This window comes from Ixodes scapularis, unplaced genomic scaffold (genome assembly GCF_016920785.2).
Source record: "Ixodes scapularis isolate PalLabHiFi unplaced genomic scaffold, ASM1692078v2 PGA_scaffold9__187_contigs__length_104089568, whole genome shotgun sequence".
Lineage (NCBI taxonomy): Eukaryota > Metazoa > Arthropoda > Arachnida > Ixodida > Ixodidae > Ixodes > Ixodes scapularis.
In genome coordinates, this window is record NW_024609884.1 from 78,038,958 (window position 1) to 78,048,819 (window position 9,862).

The following is a 9,862-nucleotide window of genomic DNA, read 5'->3' on the forward strand; positions in this document are numbered from 1 at the left end:
ATTAAAGTAGCTGTCATTCCATCCCGACAAGCTGAAAGGGTAGGTCCAAAAATATGCCCCAATAATTATTTTCATTTTTTTTTTCTTTTTTAGTTTAAAACACAAATTCGAAGTTATAAAACTCAACATATATTACTGCACTGGGTACCGGACATTTCATTCAATGGCATTTCATTGAACGCTGTTTCATCGAATAAATGGACATTTCATCGAACGCAGATTCACTGAATGCCGTTTCATCGAATTTCCCCTTAGTGAATTTTGGAGTATTACAATACTTTTTACATAATTTACTATCACTTTTTAAATAGTCTTGATGCCATCTCCAATCAAAAGAAATAGAATACCCTTTTTAAAAGGTTAAAACAGCGCAAAAAATGACGGACAGGGTAAAGAAGGACACGGACAGAGCGCTGACTCGCAACTAAATTTTTATTGGACTCAACGGTGCAATATATACGCACAATCGAGAACAAAAAGAAGAAAATCAGCCTGAAAAACACCCAAAACAAAAGCACGAAAAACGAAGTAGCACCTCTAAAAAGACAAACAAAGGGCACGCGCTAAAACCACACTAATTAAGTGGCCATAAAATGAATCTCCTTCCTAGATAAGGCAACAGAAGGGCTGCTGAGTCAGACTAGAGTCAAGCTCAACAGGGTCTTCTTTCCCCGCTGATTTTTCCAAGCCCGTTCCCTTGGCTGTGGTTTCGCTAGATAGTAGATAGGGACAATTTCTATGCGAGAGAAAAATGAATAAAAATAAACATGCTCTCTCTACCTGCACCACCAGGTAGTATAACAGGTTTAATCCAATTAAAATTAAAAGAATAGGATTCAAATGAATCAAAACAAAAATTTTTAAGTAAAAGCCAATTTATAAGAAATCAATGTGGGAAGCAGCAAACCACAGTTAGGGAACGGGTCTAGAATTATCAACGGGTATTTATTGAGTGATGAAAGAGAAAATTCAAAAACAAAATTTTTTTCCAGGAATTGGCTTCGGATGAACCAGACTTCTGCTGCTTCCCTCTTCAGCGCAATCGAAGACGACAACGTCGAGGGTTTCTGATCTTGAGCACCTTTGGACCTCCTAAGAAAGCAATAAACAAACAAACATTTCTTGGTAATAAGAACAAAAATTTAAAAAAAAATTTCCGTAATTTGTTTCAAAATATTTTTCCCTCAGGAAAGAGGTCTGTTAAGTTCTGTCTATTTGACTAACATGTAACACCCCTTAGTTGTTTGCGTAATGTTGATGATCGACTTTTCAATTTAAATTGAGGAGAGACTACTTTCGTTACAACAACCTTTAGAGTGCTGATTTTAGGGGTGTTTAACTAGGTATGGTTTATGCTTTATTTTAAAGGGCGGATTTTACAGTGCGTGTTGAATTGGTAAACTATCTTGTTCCCGGAATGATATAAATTTGTTTTGCTAGGTTAAGGAATTAATCATAAATTATATTTCCAAAACTGTTGATAGAGAGTATTTTATACAAATGAATTTCTGATTTATATGAATTGTACATATAATTCATTTATAAAGACTTTGACGAGCGTGTTGGGACAGATGTAACAGTAAGAAAGCACAAAACAAACAGAGGGACAAAAACAGACATGTACAAGCTTGTACATGTCTGTTTTTGTCCCTCTGTTTGTTTTGTGCTTTCTTACTGTTACAATTCATTTATAGTTTAGAGTTTAATAAGAAAGGGTTTGATTTACAATAATTTCTTTTTTTGCTGTCTAAATACACTGTCAGATCGCTGTCCCCCAAGTGCCCATCTATTTTTTTTTTCTTTCCGACAGTGCCCCTCCCCTGTTCCAGGGAAGCGGGACTACAATTCCTCATATTTTCCCCCCAGTTAAGTATATTTAAATAGTTATTGGTTTTTGGCAGTGGATGTTGTATTTCCCAATGATTAGGTCGACGACATTATATAATAATTGTTAAAACCTTTTTTTTTTTTTTTGTGCACCACGTTCCACCTCTTTTCTCCCCCTCTTACTCTTTCTCTTTACCCTACTCAGAAGAGCCATTAACCGTCACGTCACCCCAACTCAATCCCCCGCACCTCCTATCATATTTCTTAGCCTGATTTTTGTACTAAAACTGGCTGAGAGATGATCGGAGAAACTGCATTAGATGGCGGGAACTAGTCCGTGTCCTCCTAACTTAATGAGAAGGGTCTTCCAAGCATGCGAGAACTGAATAAATATATCTAAAGGAAGCCCGGGCCCCGGATCTGGTCCGTGCCCCCTAACCAGAATTGGGTCTTCCGATGGCATGCAATTTGTTCCAGCATTTCAACGGCAGTCATTTATAAAGAGAGAAGCCCATGACTACGGAGCTAGTCCGCGTCCTCGTAGTTGGAGGGTCTTCCAGGCATGTAAAGAAAGTTCGATGGAAATCTGGTACCCGGATCTAGTCCGTACCTCCGTTCCAATGCGGTCTGCAGATAGCATGCATTTTTTTTTTTTTTTTAATGAAGCCATGTTTTGCTTGTCACCCGCCAGGGGCAGAGCTTAAAGTATGGTGTCAAAATTCAAAATTGTTGGAACAATAGACATCGATCTCGTGTAGTCTTCTCCACTGTCTTAGCTCTTTCTGCAGACGTTCCAGACCAGGCTCGCAGCCAGTGCAAGAGAATATTGCTTTCCTAACTATTTTAATCTATTGATGCATTTATGTATTTAATCATTTCTATCAAAATTTCTACCTTTGCATTATACTTAAGTATCTTTTGTTTCTGTTGAGTATTATTTAATGTAACTTTAGCTGGTTTACATGATTTAGAGTTACGGGACAAGAATCGAAATAATGGGACAAGTCATTGCATTCTTCTCCACAAAAGCATTCTTTGTTATTTTTAATATAAAACCGATAAAAATAAAATGGAAATCTGCCATGTCCAGTAAGCAATTGGGTAAGATAATAATTAGGAGGAAAGAAAGATGGGATGCTCAAGGTCGATGGAACCCATTGATATAAATGGCAATGGGCACCATCCGCCCCCCAATCTCTATTCCAAATTAACCGGGCCTGATATAAAAGGTGAGTTTTAATAGATTTTTTGGACTTTTTCATTGGGACGTAGATGCCAAATCGACGAGCAGAATCTGCAAATTGGTCCGCCAATTCGTTTCCGGAATTTCCAGAATGTCCTTTTACGAAGAAAAAATTAATATTACATATCTGTTGAAGAGAGATAATATTGTTTTTTAATTTGCATATAATGGGATTTACATTAACTGGATTTGCTAAGGCCTGCATTCACAGCTTTTAACTATTGAAGACCTTTTAAGATGGCGACGGCCTCAGCATCAAAAACTGTACTATACGAGGGTAGGGTATATCTGCCAATTTGTAAAATTCTTTGATTTTGATATAGGGAGACGAACGCTGCCCCCACGCACCCGAGACAAGCGGATCCGTCAGTGTAAACATTAATTTCATTGTGCAATTCAATAGTTTCTTGTTGGCTGTAATGTTTGTATTTAATAGCGTATCTTTTACTAGGGTGAATATTCCATATATCAAAGGGATAGTCTACTTCACTAGAAAATACATTCCAATCATAAAACTGTGCATTTTGTTTCAGTTGAAATAATTTGAACATAAAGACCTCAATATTTAAGGTGATATTTATAGGTATTATATTACATAATATTGGAAGACTTAAATTCGGTACTGTGTGAAAACCATGATATATTTTTAGCAGAGGCACCCGCTGGACAGAGATCATTCCACGTTTCAAATGAGAAGACCGCTCTGGCTTCCACCATACCGGAGCTCCATAAACCATATATCTCTCAATTGATTGAAGGTAGATTTTTCGAAATTGGGAAGAAGTGATTCCCCATTGTTCTGATGAGAAACGTGAGAGATTAACTGTATGTTGCACAACTTTGGTTTTAAGGTATTTAACATGAGGTAAAAAGGATAAATGCGAATCAAAAATTACTCCCAGAATCTTTAATTCTTTTTGAAAAGTGAGTCGATGGTGATTAAAGATAACTGACGGAGGTCGATTTTGATATTTTGTTCCTTTTGAAATTAGAAGACAAACATTTAGCATAATTAAAGAACAACTTCCTTTCTTGAGCCCAATTATGAATTATAGATAATATGCTTTCAGCCCGAGTTTCGATAACCAGGATTACGTCGTCGGCGAGGGCTTGTAAGTGTGCATGTAATGGGAAGTTTATACATAAAAGATCATTGATTAGAATATTCCACAGAATCGGACTCAAAGGGGAACCCTGAGGGCAGCCCAATGATACTTCCTTATTAATTTCTATTAGATTTGGTGATATATAGGATACTGACCTATCTACAAAAAAAGAGGATAATTTAATGTTTTTTGGGGCATTTATGAATTTGCAAATAATCTAAAACTAGCGGATAACATAGAGAATCAAATGCCCCTGAAAAATCCAGAGAGATTAATATTCGCGACTCCAATTCACTATAGGTGGCGCCACTCGATTTCCAAAATGGCGGGTTTAGTGAGGGTCGGAGATGCATGCCGCTGCTGAGCCTGTCCGCTTTGCTGGCTTCACTGAGCGACACAAATTATTTCTGCTTATACGAGGAAGCTAGGGTGTTATGAGCTCAGGTCACCTCTTTATCCTGAAAACAACAAAGTTATTTAGTGCAATATTTACGCCAGGAGGCACGTTTTAGTTTTGGAGCGAAACCGAAACTATCCTCTATTGGGGATTTAATTTCTTGATATAGGTCCTAATTTCAGATTCTTTCATAAATCAAAATGTGTCTCACACCGTAATTATTTAGTTAAAAAAGTTGTTCTCGGAAGCTTTTGTCCCTTTAAAGACAGAGTTTTTCATACACCTTAGAGGTAACATAGAATATTATTATTTGTCAAAAAAATTGTGCTGATATTTGTGCGCTCTCGCTGCCTTTTCTCGCTCAGATAATTGTCATGTGAAATAATGAAGTGCGGGCCTTTCAATGGGTTTTTTGGATGATTAATTGCTTTAACATTTTACCCAGCACAAGAATAACAGAATAAATCCAATTTATACAATATGTTCCCAAAACGTATGAATTAAGAAACGCTGTTTTCACTAGAAAAATTCAAGGACGGAATCCGAGTAAGACAGCTGAAGTGTGTGTGTGTGTTTCTTATAGAAACGCGTGACGCATAGGAGTTTATAGTGCATCCAGTGTTTGACTGTTTGTCTATCTTGATAACGATGTCAGAGGTTTTCATGTGCTAAAAAGAAAACAAAATGATATACCTTTCTGGAAATACTATTATGGTTAAATGGCGTATTTTTGTGATCGTGGCGTTAATTGAGGGCACACATTGCCACGATTTGTATTAATAATATTTTGAATATTAAAATTAAGATATTTTAATATGCAATCTTCCAAGTCCTAAAATAATTAGTTGCCTATGATCTCATTTGAAACGCTCGAACAAGTATGACATTCAAAAGTGTGCTGTCATCACTGGTGCCAATTGCAACATTTTCAACTACCAAGTTATGGAATAAATATAGTCTAAAATCAAATAAAATATTCTAGCTAATGTGAGAAATTCATGTAAAATGAAATTCATTGAGGGTACTGTCAAAGCAGCGACTTTTGGCAATCGGAAAAACTTCTAAAGTCCCCGTCAATCAGCGTTGCCAGATGGTGAAATTCGGCACCAGGTTTAGAAAATCTGGTGAGATTGGGGGGGCTACTGGTGTTGATGTACCGGAACGGCTACACCAGACAATATCTGGTGAAAACTGGTAAAAAATCTTGAGAAATGGCTTGTCACTTGCATTAATCAAATTTACCCCTGTTTTGTTAGCCTTTTGTTAGTGTGTTTATGTAACCTATTTGTTTATGTTCCATATTCTTATAGATATCAGCGATGGATGTGATTTATGTATCAAGAGATAGTCCGTGCCAGTGTGACATTGACTTTGTGTGAAGTTAAGTGTTATGTGACTGGATGTCATGCTTATCAGTGTTTTTTTTTTTTTTCTTGAAACTTGACTTCAAGACCTGTTATGAACAGAACTTTATCACGGTGTTGTATTTCTACTTCGTTCTTGTGCGTTTCTTTTTCTTACTGCTGAGCAGAGAACGTATGCTTAATTTAGATTGCGAGCATCTTTAGGTGCAACATTATATGGTCTTTGTTACGTGTCGGTGGCCTTCATTAATTTGAATTTGCCGTCTAAGGACTACCCAGCACCAGCATCTCATAAACATGGTATATGGTATATGCTGATAATGCGCCACATGTCCGCTTTCTTCCCTTTTTTATTGTGATGCGATGCCTTATATCAGTGAACCACCTGAAAGCTATCCCTTTGCGAGTGCATGCGTAAAGAAGCTGAAGGAATTAGAAATACGTAATAGACGCGATGTTTTAGTGCTGGTGAAATTTGGTGAACTTTCGGTCAGAGTTTGGTGCCGAAGCATCTTTCCAATCTGGCAACGCTGCCGTCAATATCCTTCCGGACCAAATCCCCTCCCCCCCCCCCCTCCCCCCCCCCTCGAAAAACAAAAATGGATATTATTTTTTTTTTTTCTAAATACCAATTTTTCATAACATTTAGTTACTTTCATTTCTACGCCCCGTCGTTTTGCCAATCTCAGCCTTTCCAGATCAAAGGAACGACCTGCTTGCACGTCTGCTCACTGCAGCATGTTTTGTTGGCGTCGGAAGCCGATGAAGCAGTAGTGCGTTTTAGTATTACGTATACGAGGGAACGCAAGTGCTGTGTGTTTGCGTTAGCTTTGCGTGTTCCACGCTGCGCGTGCGCGGAGCCCGAAATTGCGGTCTTGGATCGGAGCATGCCAACGGCGCGCACGCGCAACGTGTAGCACGTCACCCTAACGCAAACGCACAGCGCATGGGTTTGCTTCTGTACGCCACACTAAGACTTTCTAGTAAGGTACAATCTCACACCGGCTGCAGCACTCCATTGGGACAGTGAAGAGTGTTGTTTGCATTCGGAAATGACATTTAGCGAGCCATGACCGCGCGCAGTTCCGCCGTGTCCGCTGAGCAGGAGAATCGGGGGACCCTCACTAGAGCGCTTTCTGTTTCCGCCGCGGGAGGGCGAGCGTCGAGCTGGAGACGCGAATTGCTATGTTGGAGCTTTCTCCAATGTATTCAAGATGCTGAGTCATAAAGCGCTAGTGTAGATGATCGATGGTGGGTAAAACCAAATTTTTGATTAGGATGTATTAATTTAGATTGTACCAGAAAACAAATAAAGCCGTGTATACACTAACTTTCCTAGGACCTTTCCAAAGATTGAATTGAGGCATATTGGTCTATAGGAATTAACTTCGTCTACAGGACGATTGGGTTTATTTAAAAGAATTATTTTACCTTTTTTCCAACAGTGAGGAAAATATCCAGCTTTTAAGCAGGAATTGAATATGGACAACATAAACGAAGACTTATATTGCCAGAGCTGCTTAACAATAGATGCAGTAATTTTATCTAATCCTGGTGCTGTTTTGGTTCTTAAATTCAGTATAATGGTATTTATTTCTTGGTATGTAAAATTTTGGTCAGAAGGGCCTAAATGAGGGCTGACTATACGCTCTCTTCGAGTACTAATTAGCTGCGAATCAGTTTCGGTACTATCCGTTCTAAAAAGATTATTGAGTATATACATAATGGATTCTGTGTGAGAGGTGGTGTATGTTTGATCCGTCTTAATAATAGGAGGTAATGGTGTAGTAGTGGTTATTTTATTAAAGGCTAATTTATATGGGATTCCAAATAACGATTTTTTAGTTGCTTAAAAAAAAAAACTGCCATGAGGTCATTTTGGCGGAAATAATTAAGTCTTTATAATATTGTTTATAGTCATAATACTCTCGTTTATAGGAGTTCCTTAATTCGAAGTTATAACATCTTTGATAGCGTCTACGATAGGCATTACGTAATCTTGTTTGTTGGAGTTCAGCATTCCACCATGGTGTTGTTCTTTTTTGTCCTTTTACATTACGTTCGCATTGTTTAATCCATCTATTAAATTTATCATAAAATTTAGATAATACGTGCTCTATTGATTCTTTATTTGAATGAATGATAATATTTTCAAACCATATGAGTCATGCCGGATTATGTTATATAACTTGACTAGTCCCTGTAATGTGATCTTTTTGACCGGTGTAGTTGTGGCATTAAACAATCCAAATGAAAGATATTGATGATCGCTTAAACTATCAATCTTAAGGACATCCCAGTAACCTGTGAAAGTAAATTTCCTGAAACGGCTGAAATATCTATCCAGATCGTGCCTCTAGCTGACTCAAAAGTGGGTAATGAATTCCTATTATTTAAAAGAAATAATTTTTTAAGAGTAAAAATTGACTTAACTCTTCTCCTCTATTATCAGTGATGTTCCCACCCCAAAGCGTATTTTTTGCATTAAAGTCTCCTGCGATTATTAACTTAGGGTTGCTCAAAGAACTAATTACGGAATCTAAATTTAGTAGATAATGTTGAAAATCTGCTCTAGGGGACAGATAAACGTTTATTAATATGATTTCTATGTCTGCATAATTACATTTAACTATTATCATGTCTGGAAGCAATGTAAAAATAGAACATGTTTTGTCCCGTACAATGATTTCACACTTTGGAGATGTCGCTGCTATGGTAGTATAATGTTGTGGAATTCCAATTACTTTATTATTATATACATGGGGTTCTTGAATAAAAACAAAATTAGGATTAATACCGCAACATGTCTCTTCTAGGTGAGCCGTAGCTGCTCTAGATTTTCCTAAATTAATTTGCAGTATTTCTAAACACTTCATTTTCTGTACATCCCTGCACACCACCTTTATACAAAATATTTACATCTTTGTACACCCAACTTTTCTGGTTCTCCATATACAAACTATACATTATGTACAGTATTGTTCTAAGTGGGGTACTCGGTGCGCCCCCTCAGACGCGACTCGTGGAACGCCAAAGTTCCACAAGCCGACGCTCCGAAGTGGTGCCGGGCATCCACTCGACGCGTCACGCAAGCTCGACAACGCTTGTCCTCTTGTCGAAAGACGCGACATTGCTCCGCCGCGTGACTACCTGCGCAGTTCACGCAGAACTCAGATTCAGATGGGCAAAATTTTTTGGTGTGTCCGTATGTGGAGCAGCGATAGCATTTAGGAACAAAAAAATGTTCATATAGTGGACACGAAGTCCAACTATAATGTTAAGCGTTTTACATTTTTGATTTTGTTGTATCCCGAAGGAGTAAGATCGAAAATGAATGTCTGATTACCAGATTTAAAAAAAAAAAAAAAAGTTCGCATGGTGAATTCGTCAGCCTCAATTTGAACATCTGGGTTCTGGGCCCGGAGAGTCACTAAAAATTCTGCTGACAGGAGGTCTGGGTCAACCCCAGACACCCTGAACTGGGGCCTCCTCTTTGCGGGTTTTCGAAGAACAAAGACATCTTTAGTGTTGGGGTGTTCATTAATGGCATCAGCCAGATTTTGTAGCCCTTCCAATGACGCCGACTGCACTGCAATTCCGTTCCTAATTTCTCTAAGTGTAACCTCACCAAGTCCGAGAGTTTGGGGTTCAAAGTGTTTCTTTAACATGACTAATATCCTTAGATGGTGAATTTGTAGGGTCTCGCAAGTAGACGAGTAGAGCATGGCCCATTCGCGGCACCTGTCCAGCAGGACCCGCGCTCCCTACAACCGCCGGCCCAGGAGGGACAATTGCGTTTATCTCTCCCCCTGACTGTGGTGCCCCCGATGATTTGGCGGCCAATACCTGAGCATACGTTGGAGATTTTGACTCTTCGGTTACCGTAGCACGAAGGGATGCAATCTCTATTTCCTGTTTAATATTA